Here is a 15,539-nt window from a genome sequence, read left to right as displayed (position 1 = left end):
GTAATGGAGAACAGAAATGGCAATGTGCAATAAGCATGTGAATGAGCCTCTTGCTTTTATTTGTGGGTTATGAATGGACAAAAAGAGATGGAAAGTAAATGTGAATGAAAATGGAAAATATGGAGTGGAATGAGGTGAATGGTTTATTATGAAGTATGGATGTGATGGATGGATGTGATGGATGGATGGATGTGATGGAGACAATAGTATCTGAAAGTTTTTCAAGTGTTTTGGATCTGATTTTACATCAGCATATTTCCTCTTTGTTGCTGATCATCCTCTTATGAAACAAATTGGTCTCTTAGAGAGACACCATTCTCTTGTAGTCATTTGTCCTTCCTCCTGGAACCTGCAAAAAAACTAATACTTCTTCTGCAATGGAATGTAAGATTATCAAATGAGAGAGGTGATCAATCTCTCTAGTTATGATATTTACACACAAAACTAAGAATTTGTATTAATGAAACAAGTTTTCAAAGGAAAAATCAAAAGAATTTATACCTGCTTGGAATTAGTGCCTCAAGTTGATGTTGCTTCTTTTCAGCAATTTATTTCATTATTTGCCATTTCAAACTCTAATGATATATTTCTCATTGTATAGATCTTGTTGAGACCTTTCCAATGGTACTTAAATCATCAAAATATGATTTTGTATGAAAAAGATAAGCTGATTTGAACAATGAGGTTTTTCTGGCTACGGAATCAGAGAATAGCTGCGGAATTCGACTTTAGCTGCGGAATGTGCACAGTTCTGTAGCTAAAAATCTTGAATAAAAAGTTAGCCATTCATCTTTCATTATCAGTCCAAAATTAATCAATACCTTCAGAAAAGTGAGAAAATAACTTGTTCATTTCATTGATTCAAAATTATTATTTTTTCTTGACATGCAGCGACTCAGTGTGGCGACTCAATGTGGCGACTTTGTGATAACACACAATTTGACTTCCCTTTGACCGGGGTCTTTTTCATCAAATTTGACTGAATGAATAGGACACCATCCATGTACTGACATTTCCCTAGCTACCCATGTGACCTGTTTTGCCCGATGACACCTGAAACCTAGAGTTTAACAAAACAGCTACGGAATCTGGGATTGGCTGCGGAAACGCTGTATTGGCTGCGGAAATGCTGTATTGGCTGCGGAAAGTGGCTAAAACAGTTTATCATCAATTTTGAAAAAAAAAATTCATTGTCTGCAAGTAGGAACTCTGCCAACACTGCATTCTAGCTATTTCCCAAACGATTTCTTCATTCACTTCATCCCACAAAACTTCAACCTTGGTACCGTATGAAAGAATACAGAAATCTCTGCCTTTACGCAATGCCTTATGATACTGAATGTTTGAAGGTGTTGTGAGTCAAGATACGTCCACATGAAAACCAATTTCATATCTAGGAGTTTCAATCGCTGATCAGAAAGATTGAATTTATAAATTGCTCCATTTCAGTTCCATTTCTTCCCAACATTTAACCGGCAGCGACTTCATGGGATTTAATGACAGAGAGTCGTGTTCAATTGAAACACATCTCTAAACAGGTGTAAAGTCGTGTAATTGGTTGTTTATGCCAGCATGTAATTGATCCCCATTAGAACTCCTTCCCTCAGGCACGTGGAGTTAATCAATTAATCAAACTATCAGATAATAACTCAATTTTTTTCACGCGCGGCAGTCAAAAATGGGCTCCAAAGAACCGAAAATTTCTCCCAGACCGCCACGAATTTCCTCAAACGATTTCTGGGTTATCTAATTAACCCACCTGGCAAAAAAACTCATGTTTTAGTTTTTTGAAATTCGCTACCATTTGGGCAAATCGAGCGTGTAAAGTTTGACGTTTTTCTGCTGTTTACGTTTTCTGAGTTATCAATTTTTTCTGTTCTGCACTTTATGAATTTGTTGCATTCGGCTTTTTGGCTTGATTTATTGTTTTGCAGGTGTTAGACAGGTTCAACAATTACAAGAATCACCCACATAACATTGCCCCCGGCTTGCTCAATACGCTCCCGTTCATCAACCCTGTTAGGCTTGTGATCTTTAGACAGAGGGGCAGAGTTGAAGAATTGGGGCAACTGATGGTCACAGGTTATCTGAAATGTTTCCAAACAATTGCTGTAGTGATTGTTTTTAATCAACTTAAGAATTTTGTTGAACTTGCACTCAGGTTGTTTATATCACAGGTTTTGTAGGTGGCAGAAATCTAAGTGGCAGCAATTGATCTTATTGATTCATTCTAACTCAGATCAATCTCCAAATAATTATGGTGAATGTTGAACTCATCCCATGAAGTAGACCTGTAATCTGATGGATATAATGGCAGAGGAAATTGGCTCCAATAGTAAGAGGATTTGACCCCTGAAATAACATAAAATTCAGCTAACAAATTTGTTCTTTTGCCAGCAAATGTAATCAGATTACATGCTCTCGCCCTTGGAGAAAAATGACTACTCTGCCCTTAATAATTTAATGGATCACCAGAGGCTACCTTCAAGAATTCGACCCTCTGTTTCTAATCGATAATGTAGCTATCCAAAGGTGAAATCAACTCAAAAATCTGCCACTAAATGATGGATGCCTCCTACAGGAATCAACAGGTCAAAGCTTGAACAGGGAGGCATATATTTTTTTTTTATTGAAGCCACAGTGAAAACTAAGAATGGAGATAGCCATAGATTGTTTTTCTCTCTTTTTTTTCTTCTCTGAAATTGTAAAATTTTATAAAAAAGGATTAATGATTTTCAATTTCAGGCAGCAAATACTTCAAGAAAAACATGCTAAAAACAAGACTTTGACTGAGGTCCTAGGCTGATTTTTCACCGATCTGAGATGGGTGACTAGGATAGGATCCATGTCGGGACAATTCTGGAGATGCCCATGTGGTCGGTTTTTTCATTAGATGCCTGTAACCTGCTAAACCTTGAAACAGCTGCGGAATTGTCAGCTAGCTGCGGAATTGTCAGATAGCTGCGGAATCAGGGCAGTTTCCGCAGCTAAGTTGCAAAACCTTATTTGAACAAGATACAGTGTTTTGAAGACCACTACAAAGCATAACCAGACAATTTTGGACAATTTGAACCTATCAAAGCAGTTGAGTTTCATTTTTTTCATTTTTTTTTCATTTTTTTTTTTATTGAATCAATTGAAATGTTTGAAGTTTATTTTGTCTCCTATTTTTTTTTTTTTTAACAATTCTTTTTCTGATCCTCCAGATCACACAGAGTGCAGGAGGAGAGCATACTCAAGAATTATTATTTTGTCTTTTTTTTACTTAACAATCCTTTTTCTGATCCTCCAGATCACACAAAGTGCAAGAGGAGAGCATACTCAAGGATTATTAATTTTTTTTTAGATGTAAGAAATAAGGTCTCCTAATTACACTTCCCCGGCAACGGTGCCAAAATGTCTAGTCAATTTAACGTCTTAAATTGGTCTACATAAATTATCAATCCGGGTATCGTAAGCTGATGAAGTGTGGTGCACTATATGTGCTTAGTTAACCTTTCTCTTACTTCGTTGTTTTATAGTTTATGTTGTTTTTGGGATTTTTGTTCTAACATGCAATAATCAAATAATGAGAAAATGACTATGAGACCAAGTATCCTTGCTGCAGCAAAAGGACAAGATGATTCTATCACGTCATTAGTTCATTAGAAGGCTATGTGCATCACTAATCTACAATCAACTTGAAAGCATGCAGTAATTCAAACTGTACATTAAACTTGCAAAGAAAAAGCTTGAAAGAAATAACTTGAAATGAAACTGAAAGCAAAACATAAAAACCACTATCTAATGGCACTAGTCATTACTCATGCTGCTGCAAAAAAAAGTAAGAAAAACCACTTTAAAGACCAATTATAATGATCATCTATTCCTAACTCTCTGCTTCCAACATATAGTACTATGTGAAACACGATTAAGAAGTAGTTAGAAATAAGTCTAAAAAGTAATCAAAATAAGAAAAATCCACTTTAAAGACCAGTTATAATGTTCAACTCTTCCTAACTCTCTGCTTCCAACATATGGGATTATGTGAAACATGATTAAGAAGTAGTTAGAGATTAGTCTAAAAAGTACTCAAAGCAAGCTGTAATTTATTAATATTCTGATCTATTAAAGATGAACAACTTATGATAAAGAGACCATCAATATGTTAGCATACAACTTGAGAACCTAAACTAGAAATCAAGCTAGAAAAATAAAATAAAGGCAGCAACTTATGAATATGACAACTGAAAATACCATTAGAGATAAAGCAAATACAACAAAGACACACAATCCCGGGAGAAAATAACTTGCATAAATTAAAATTGCATGAATGAAAATCTAATCTACCTTACATTCTACAAAGCAATATTTACAAAATGAAATCTAATCTACTTACATCCTAATATGCTCCATGACATCTACTTCACATCTCGTTCCATGTTGAGAACATCAAAGCTTTATTCAATTTCTTCAAAAGTGCAAAGTACAAAAGCTTTCAAAATCCATGGAACTAACAAGCTAAAAGGACTAAGAAAAGACTAAAGGAAAGACTAGCAAATGAAGGAGAGAGATCTCCTATTTATACAAAAAGATGAGAGCCATCTCATTAATGATAGTCCATGAATCTCTCCCTCTACCTCTAGAGTCCTAATCAAAATAGGAACTGATAAGACACATGTCTTTTGAGAGTTACAATACAATTAGGAGATGTGACACATATCCTCATGATCCCATGATTCTTTCCAACCAAATTCGAATTTGGCCTTAGAGTGCCACATAAGGGTCTTCTAGAAGTCTCCTTTCAACCTACACATGTCAACAAACTCAACCCATTTGTTAGGTATAAGCATATGCACATTATTTTCTAATGTTTAACCACAAATTCACTTAAAAGGCTTAGAAATAATAAATATTGGAAAAACATAAAGGTAGCCCAATGATAATGAAAGTGGGATGAATGTGGTGACATAGTAGTGAAATGGAGGTGAAATGGAGATGATATAATGGACATAATAGTGAAAGTGTAATGCAAATGAATGACATTTTCAAGACTCAACAACCCTCAAAGGTCCATAACCATAAATCGTTGTTGTTGATATGAGATGGTGACATTCGTTGTTCACCATTATAGTCATTATTCATGATGAACCTTGAATGTCACCACAACACCTATACTTTTGTCAATGCGGCTTTTGGTGACAGTCAACGAACGTCACCATATATATACATCAATAATGATGGCCATTAAATATCCATTACAATAAATCATTATTGTTCATATGAAATGATGATGGTCACTATCTATCATTATAACCAATATTCATGATGGACCTTGAATTTCACCATAACACCTATACTTTTGGCGATGCTACCTTTGATGACGTTCAATTTTTGGTGACTGAAGCTATGGTACATCACCATTACTCATATGCAATGGTGACAGTCACTATCTATCACTATAAATCATTATTGGTGACGAACTTTGAATGTCACTACAACAACTATACTTTTGGCGATGCCACCTTTGATGATGTTTAGTTTTTGATGATGGAGGTTATGGTCTATCACCATTGTTCATATGAAATGGTGACGGTTGCTATCCATCATTATAAATCAGTATTGGTGACGGACATTGTATGTCACTAAAACACTTATACTTTTGGCGACGCCACCTTTGGTGACGTTCAATTTTTGGTGACGAATGCTCTTTTGACCACCAATGAGCTTATGGTGACATTTTTTGCCCCTCACCAATGTCCTTTTTTTCTTGTAGTGACATGTGTGTTTTCAATGTGTTTTGTCGGAACTTGCAATTTTTTTTTCCAAATTAACATTGATAAAATTTTGCTTGCAACTAGGATTTATAAACACTGTTAGTGTCAGTCTTTCCAACCTTCCTCCAGTGATCAAATATGCTCTTACAAAGTGATTTTAAGGTGTCAAGGTCAAATTTTGTCATTTCAATGAGTCTTCGAGCAAAATTTGGTCACTGGGCATTAGGTATAGGGTTTGCTTTTACTCCTTCCAAAGTCGTCCAAATGTCGGTCCATGTCGCCATTCAGATGAGTGTGCCATCATTCATAGGGTTTTCATCATCATGTCAAGTTCCACTGGGTCATTTTACACCTTGTTCATGCTTCAATTGCGCCTAGGTAAGGTCATTTCCCTCTCCTAGGGTTGTGAAGGCAATTTCTCTTGGATCATCAAATCACCGACAAAACTTCTATCTTAATGTTCATCCACCTTCCCCTATTCTTAATGTGCCTTATCAAACACTTCCCATCACTGAGATCCCCCAAATTCCTCATTTTCACACAAACCCTAGTTTCTTGTTACAACTTAACAATTTTCAAGGCTAGGCCTGTGTTTTGCCCTTTTGTACCCCTTCCCCTCACTCAATTTCTAAGATTAAACCTTCCCCTACTTCCTGACATCCCTCCCTACTTCACAAAATTTCCTCAAGAATTTAGAAGCTCCCTATCCCCTTCATTTTTCTTCATTTCGACGAATCTCTTATTCCACACATTGAGATAGGTTTCACTAAAATGATGTTTCTAAGCAATAAAAGATGCATTTTTGAAAAATGAGAGAGGCTTTTGTCCAAAACCAACCAAGAAAGAAAAAAATCCTTCCATTTTTGCACAGATTTTACGGTTTTAGAGAAATTCTAAAAATACAATCGCCTCGGGAGAATTGATGCACCTTTGAAGTGACCTTGGGAAAATCAAGTTTTCTCCTAGCTTGGTCAGCCAAATGACTTTCTTGATGAGTAAAATGATAACTAGACACAAAGATATTTCCAATGAGCTATCATGAGCTCAATTTGGAGTTGAGGAAGGCATTCAAAAGTTGACTGTAACAGCACTCTGCCTTTAGGCAGCCTCATTTGGCACATTTTGACCAGTCTTGGGAGATTTGATTTTTGATAGGGACAATGAACTCCAAATTGAAAAATTATAGTTTTGTTTGACAGTAGACTCAAATATCTTTCCAACAAGCTATCCTGCGCCCAATTTGGACACCGGGAAAGCCTCCAAAAGTCTCCTGAAAAGAGCGCTACGCACAGGCTCTATGTGTCACGCCTCAAGCCCAATGCGCCGCGCCTTCCCTGTGTGCCGTGCCATGCACCTGGTGCGCGCTTTTTTTAGGGAGCTCCAAACTACAAAAAGTTTATATTTTTGGATTTGGCATGAAAAATCATGACTACTGGTGCATGGCCAAGAATTTTGGGAAAGTTTTGAGTCCCTAGGAGGTCAAAAACACTCAAAAAATGACCTCACTGCCCCTATTTTGACACACAGGAAGTAGTCTTGGGAGATTGAAGTTTTGGAGGGAGAAATGGGCACCAAATTGACAAATTCCTCTTGGGTTGGCAATTATACAGGCAGGGATTTCCAACAAGCACACTTGGGCTCAATTTTGACTTCAGGAAGTGCCTCAAACTCAGCCTCAAAGTGGCGCGACGCATACAGATTTTGGCGCAGCGCACAAAGGATTTTTGCTCAATTTTTCACCTTCTAGCTCAGAAATTCGGCCAGTTTGACTAGTTTTTTTTTGTGATGTAATTTTTGATCTATCTTGATTTAATTTGGTAAACTTGATGTAATTTTGGTACTTATTTACTTGTTCTAGAGGATTCATTCACTAAAAAGTTAAAATTTAATGAATGAATCAGTTTCCTACCTTATAGAGGAAAGTTGTTTTGACTACCTAGATTTTAGTGCTTTGTTTAGAATTGGTTGAAACATCTCCTAGAATGATGAGCTCAACCTCTAGAAGCAAGGGAATGGGTTGGGCTAGTCTATATCATGTAATTCCTAAGTCATTTTCAGGGTTGGACAGTTGGGATTGCTTTGGCATATCATTGTACATTCTATCTCTGCATTTTGGCTAAGGAAAGACCAGTGTTTTACAGCACTGTTTGGGATCCATGTGGCTTTATGTTTTGATGGTGTGCTTATCTAAGTAATTGTAAGTTCATTAGTGTTATGTGTATCATCTTTTCTCTTTTCTTCTGAATTTGATCAAATGAGTGATTAAGGTAGAATCCATTACTATGCTCTGCCTTTGAATTTGTTTAAATTTCTATGTTTTCACCAGTTTAAGGAGAATTCTTGAGACTTTATTGCTCTCCTTAGCTCCTCACCAGTCTAATCTATCCATTCACTCACTTTAAAGCATCAAAATGATTGCCTTCCTTGCCCCAATCAGAACTCTGCAGAAACTGTGCCTCATCCCCGAGCCCAAATTTGCCTTTCCCATTTTTTCAACAAAACTCACAAGAAAAACCAAATCAGATCCCTACACTTAATACCTAGCCTAAAATTAGTTGCAAAATCAGTCATCTTGAAGCCCCATCGCTTGTCTTTTACCGAGATCGACCTGGAGAGAGCCCTCTCGTGTCCTCATAGGGCTGTCGATGAGGCTAAGCGTGGTTTGATGTGGACCTAGAACCTTGTCTTTTTATCCTGAGGCAAATCTAGGCTCTAACAGACACAATGATCTTCTCCTTCTGAATACATCCATGAACATGTAATAAGGAGATACCATTAGTAAATAACCCCTTACGTGTCTCATTCTCCTATGTTATAACATGAGACCATTTGTCTAAAAATACTTTTTCAAATTCTTCACAGGAAGGCTTAACAACTTCTTGTTGTCAAGTGATCTCCACCATATGGAAGCCTCATCTATAAAACTAAGCCATGCTAAAGATTTCCAATATTTCTAAAATTTTTACTTTACCACTTTTATGAATTATTCAATAGTAGGGCCAACATATTTTCCTATAGAAAACATCTTGCTAGAACTCAAATAGAGTGAGAGTTTTTTAAACAAAATCACTTTCGAGAAAATTTAAAATGGGCATAACTTGGTCAATAACTCAGAATCCTTAGAATAACCTATTTTTGGAAATGGAATTTCCATTTTGCATCTTCTTGTATGATATAGATGTCAATCTAGGCCTCTAGAAACTTAGATCTGTGCTGCAATTGTACCGTCGTCACAAAACAATTCTGAAAAAATAGCTGATTTTAAATAAACGATATCTCCCTCATCTATAATTTGATTTGACTGATTTTTTTTTGAAATTGGGTGAATTTTCAAGAGGATCTTAGATCTCCAATTAGCTTCTAAACATTTCCCAAAATAACTGCAAAAATTGACTGGAGATCCGCCATCCATGAATTTCCATCAGATTTTTTTATTACAAAAAACTGATTTCAAATCAACGATATCTCCCTCATACAAACTCTGATTCGCCCATTTTTTAAAAATTTCGGTATTTTTCTGTAAGTAATCCATATATTCTTTTTTTTTTTCATTTTTTGCACCAATTTTCAGATCCGATCTGAAAAATCATTGCCCAAAAAAATCCTGCAAAAATGAAAAAAACTTCTTCCCCTCTTCGCTTAAGAAAGTGCTTAGATACCACTTGTAATAGATATGAACTGAAAATATATAGCAATGTAAAATATACCCAATACTACAACTAAACCTAGGATCCAATACAAGATCAAAATAGAGAAAATTCAGATGTGAAGTCTCTAGCTTCTATATAGGCTTCATACATACAATACTGTGGGTCATTACCATGGGTCTCTCAATACCATATATCTAATACATTGGGATTATCACATTATTCCTAACTAATTCTGGTCCCTTACATGATTCAAGTTAAACAATTTATTTATTAACTATGGCCCATCACATTATTAAATTATTCCCTTGGGTACTTCCCTCTGTACCCCATAATATCCCCTAGGTATACTACATATTGTTGAAGAATCTAGGGCGAATAATTGTAGTGTGATTCTTCATTACTTCATAAAAAATTGTGGAGTTTTTTTACTTTTTCTTGTTAGCTTAATATTCTTCTTCTTGTTATTAATTCATGTGTGTATACTTCATCAAACTTCTATTAAAACATCAGAACAAGAACACAATATCTTGGATCTCTGCCAAGGCCAAAACCTCTCTTCTCTTGAGAGGAAAACCCTTTTGTAAGTTTCTCTTAGTGAAGTTTCTTATTGAATAATTACAAACCCTAGAACCCTAACTAGGATATCGTCCAAGCACAAGTCAAGTCCTTCCTTTGTTCTTGACACATAGACTTCCTCCTTCTGGCACTTTGCTTCCTAGCACTTCGTCCTCCTTCTTCGATCTTTGTCTAGAGATAGTTCTTGCTCATGTGAGCTTCTTGATGTGATATGATTCCTCTTTACTTATATTCACTCATCAAGACACCATTCTCTTTATCCAATGAGGTTCTTCTTGAGATAGGTATGCAAACTAGTGTAACTGAACAACAACCCTAGTTTAGTTATGTGTAGTAGGAGCCCTAGAGAATGAAGGCTATTTTTCCTTCGTTATAGATAGAAACTCCTTCGCTAGACTTGGGAGGCTTTGTAGACTTGATCTTTCACCCAAAAAATGATAGTTCATGAACTGATCTCTAGCTGTTGTTATGTCACAGATTTTCCTTATTGTTCCTCGCACGTGTGACTGTTTCTAGCCCTAGAAACAATCCCTTGCACTTCGATCTACTTCCTTCTTTCTTCACTTGTCTTGGGGACCCTTAGACTCATCTTTCACCTTCACTTTCGTAGGTTCGACCTTCACTGATTTCAGATCTTTATTGATTGACGTTGAGAGGGAGTGGACAACCTCTCTATATAAAAGACTTTCCCTCCTTTAGGACGACTTGACTATTTCTTCATTATTTTGTTTGTTTTTCTTCTTGAGGAGGACATTGCTGCATAGAGAGGACTTGCACTTGACTTGGAGGTATTTATTTGACCTTTATACTATTTTATACATAGTGTAACATGCCCTTAAGGTCTTCAATCTTTTCTTTTGACTGTTTGACTCACCTATAACACTTTAATTTGTGCTAGACCTATTTCAATGAGCAAGAAACTCATTGGCATATATTATAAAAACAATATTTATTTTCATGAATAAATATAAATATCAAAAGTACATTTGTGAAGACCGAACCTAGTTATATTTCCTCCAATACTCCCTCTTAACTAGGGAGGTATTCATACAACATTATAAGGTGTTTGGATATTATCAATCTTGAAGAATTCACATAAGAGAAACCAGATTTGCAATCCATTTGTTATAGCATCATATCCATCAGCATTGTCATAGTGCAAGGCCTTAACTGACAACTCCATCTCTTTAGGAGATCATGAGCTACAATGCTGGTGAGACCAATTGTTATAGACATTTTTGTGCCTTGCGTCACTGAGCATGTAATGTCAATAATCAAGGGATCCAAAGTCCCTAAACATGTTGTTCTTACCCCTAGAAGAACAAGGCCAGCAAACCACAACACTTAACAAAAGTTCTCCACCTGAAAACACTCAAAAACAAGGCAATTCTTGATCATGTCAACTGCTCCACTGAGCATCTGCGCTGAATGTCAACTGCTCCACTGTCTACCTGCGTTGAATGTCAACTGCAAAGAAGGCTACCTGCGCTGAGCGAGTTTGGACAAGTGGTAGAGTCATTTCTCAAGGTGTCAATGCCCAGGAAGCTTCCAAAATGACACTTGGATCAGGGAATTCGACTGGTGATGAGTAAGAGGTTCCAAATCTCCAAGTGGAAGCAAGAACCTACAAGTGGACTCAAGAACTGAAGTGGGAGAGGACACTAGTCAGCTTCATGCCAGCCTCAAGCTGACTCATCCTTTCTCCAAAACTCCTATATATAGATCTCTCTCATGAGGTCTAAGGAGGCTGGAATTTAGTATTTGCAAAGAATTGTTGTTGGTTTGTGGCTAGAAATATTGGGCGTGTTATGCTTTGAAAGGAGCTGAAGAAGGAAGTCCATTCTACTGGGAAGGAGATGCTGGGTTTGAGCCCTATGGGTTGTATCTCTTCCTGAACACTGTTACTTTCAATAAAGCTATCTTGATTCTTTCCTATATGCTGGTGTATTTTGTGTAATTGCATTAGTATATTTGATTTACTTCTAAGCCTGAATCATTTATGAATATGTATATTTGCCTTTGTATTGTGTTCTTCTCTTGTTGCAAGTAGCTGCTCTCTTGTCACAGGTAGCTGTTCTCTTGTGATCTCGTGGGATTCAAGTAGATGTTCTCTTGATCGAGCGAGGAGGCAAGTAGCTGTGGACACACAAAGAGAAGAGGATCTAGTTCGAGGGACAACCGGAAGATAACGGTAAGTCTGCCGATCTCCTCTCTTTCATATTTCATAAAGGAAGAAGTCACGATAGCTGTATTCGTTTGTTGCTAAGGCGCTGTCACACCTTAGGTGGATAGGATCATCCTAAATAGGCATTTTTCCCCACAACAAATTGGCGACTCCGCTGGGGAAGAACTTGTTTATTCATTTCATTTGTGTTTCCGTCATTTGTTTACTTCATAGACTTGACAGCAACTCTTGAACTGTATCTTTCCCGGATGCAAAGTAAAAGTTGCTGCTTTGATCCAGTATGTTGGACTTGTCTATGATTTAAACTAGATCCGCAAATGATTTGATTGATCCTTGTGATAGTCTTTAGTACCCTATCAAAGCATCCCTCTGTTTATACCTTGCTTGTGTTTCTGATTTGGCCTGAAACAATTGATTTTTGAGCATTTTGTGACCCAGAAACCCAGAGAAACGAGAGTTTCTCTCTTCAACGCAGGCACTGTGAAGGCAGTCTGCATTTCAACTCAGGTCCCGAAGGGGCTACCTGCGCTGAATGTCAAACTGACAGTGTTGGACCTGCGCTGGACCAGTGTGGCCTTGTGCAGCTAGGGTTCTTTGTCCTTTTTTGCCCTGTTTTGATCTCTGTTTTTGCAGCCTTTAACCAAGTATAGGTGCTGGTCTGATAACCCTTTTCTTTGCCTGAATTCCGCCCCAATTTTTGTACAAAAAGATTGTGAATGTTTTTATGTGTTTTTGGTGTCATTTACAGTCTTCCTTTGCATGAGTAAAGTAGTCTTTCTGTAGCCTTTGATTAAGATCTAATTGAAAGTGATCTTAGAAGAGAGCTCATTGGCTATTTGTTCAGATTGATTATAGTTTTACTTTTGCTTATTGGTTTGAATTTGTTCTTTTCAAAGTATCAAAAACGAGTCTTTATTTCGAAAATCGCAAAGTGATTGTAATCTCTTCTACCCTTGTTGATTTCGAAGAAAGTGAACTTGTTTATTTTGATCATTGTAAAAGCAAATTCAAAGTTGTGCAAAAAGCTTTCTTTGTAGGCATTTATACTAAGAAAGTGAAAACAAACACCTGCATTGTGCATTTTGCATTTGATAAGTTTGCATGTTGGATTTAGGGAAAGTGCATTAGAGTGTGCTGATTTCTCTTTGAGAAAAGATAGTCGCTCTCTTTTCCCTTAGTAGCTAGGATTTTCAAAGTTGAAAGATTGTAAAGCTTGCTTATCATCTTAGACTGCATTTAGGAAGTTGTATCATACATCTCGTGGTGAACCTTGAAAGGCAAACTTTAAAAAGATCAACCTAAAATAAACTGAATGAACCTAACAACGCTTTGTAACATAACGCACAACATAGAGGTCTAGGCTAGAGACGTGTTCCGGCGTCGTTAAACATAGTGACTGTCGATCTCAAAGAAGGTGGGTGATTCCTCCTGAGAGTCGGTGGCGCTAATACGGATTGTGCTCCCACGTACCGTCGCGTATATATTGGGAGACCCCTATAGGCATATATCTTTTATCCTTAGGAAGCCGTGTCGGCCGCCCTACTGATCGCAATGCAGTGAACACAGCATTCACGAAGATCGACCACCCGTACCGTAAAACGTATTCTGTGGTTTTGCGAAAGGTTTGGCACACCCTCTGCCTAGATCTCCAGAGCAGTTCCTTTTGGCATTTTTCAGACTCTATAACAGAAAAAGTCCATCCGAGCATTTGTCACTTCGGGCTCGTTAAAACATCGAAGGATACTAGAGTCATCTTTAGCTTTTTCTCGACTCTTTAAAACTGAAAAAGCAAGTTGTGTCTAAAAGCGTCATTAACAATTTATTTTAAACGGAACAATCACCCTTTAATCCTGCGTTGATCTTTAGGTTGAAAAGATGGAGCACACCAACCAAGGAGTTACCTTGGGTGGAAATCCTAGTCCCTTCTCCTCTTGGGGAGATGTTGGTGCGCCCCACATGGCCACATTGTCGCTTCCAAGATTGACAATTGGCCTACCAGTTTGGCTCTTTTCAACCAATGTCGTTCAGAATACCACCACTCCTGAACAGTCGAGTCAACAGTTAGATCAGACAAGAGTTGCCTCCCAGCCTTCCACTTCATCTTCCTCCCCTCCTTCCTCTTCACTTGACGGAACTGGTCGATCAAAAAATCGGGTTCCTAAGGAGAAGAAGGAGAAGAAGAAGAAAGAAAAGAAGACGAAGGAGCCTAAGGCGATTGGGGGCAAACAAATGTCATCTAACAAAAATCCACACACCGCACTTGTAAGGCCTAAATCACCATGCATCATATGCAGGGGAGACCACTTCCATAGAGATTGTCCCTGTATCCCACGGATACTGAGAGACTGGTCCCCCCATTTGCACAATTCGGGAGCATCGACCTCTGATAGCCATGTCGACTGCTCACCGTCAACTAGTGGAAGTGAAGCTCTAGGACAGATTGGGAAAGTTAAATTTCCCTGCAGACTATGTGAAGGCGATCACGCCATCCACCGTTGTCCCTTCTTAGACAAGGCAAAAAGAGTTCTGGAAGATCGTCCGATTTTACGAGCGAATCTTCCTCCTGGATATCAAAGACTCCTGCCAAGTCCCTCACTACTTGAGAATCCGGCTGAGCCACTTAGATGGTCAGCCGAAGCACCTGTCATTGAAGAAGAACCGTCTGGATCCATGCCTAACGAAAGTCAAAAGGTTGATACGACAGTTGACCCGGTTTTGCCTTCAGAGGCTCCATCTTCGAATGACACCATCACAGAGGAGAATACAGATGACACCGTCCAAGTTCTCTTCATCAGCACTGACTCTGATGATCAAGGGGGCAATGCCACCATTCCTTTATCGTAGGAAGTTCATCAGAGTGCTATCCGGCTGTATATTCGGTCCCACCACCAAGCAACCTGGTTGTGTCCTTTGATTGGAACCAACTAGGCAGACCCCGGTTGCCAGCCAGTGTGCCATTCAGAATAATTTGTCAAATATACAGAATGGTAATGGCTGGCACTATCATTGATGAGGGGGCATCTGTGAGTATCCTTTCCTCTATTGCTTGGAAAGCGCTTGGTTCACCGGCGCTTTTACCTGAGATGAGAAATCTATCTGGTTTTGATAAAGGAACCAGTCGACCTTTAGGGATCCTCCCCAATGTGCCTATAACATTGAAAGGGAAGACCGTTCAAATGAACGTGATGGTCGTTCAAGGACCCTTGGATTATAACCTACTCCTTGGACGAGACTATATATATATTGCATGGGAGCTGTAGTCTCCTCACTCTTTAGAGTAATGTGTTTTCCGCATGAAGGAAGAATGGTCAAGCTCATGGACCAACTTTCGTTTCCCGGATCACACATCAAAAATAGTCATATGCCATCCCT

Source organism: Pinus tabuliformis, chromosome 4_2, assembly GCF_031772625.1.
Source record: "Pinus tabuliformis cultivar Carrire ecotype Pingquan chromosome 4_2, CPIR1, whole genome shotgun sequence".
Classification (NCBI taxonomy): domain Eukaryota; kingdom Viridiplantae; phylum Streptophyta; class Pinopsida; order Pinales; family Pinaceae; genus Pinus; species Pinus tabuliformis.
Note: the sequence above shows the minus strand (reverse complement) of the source record.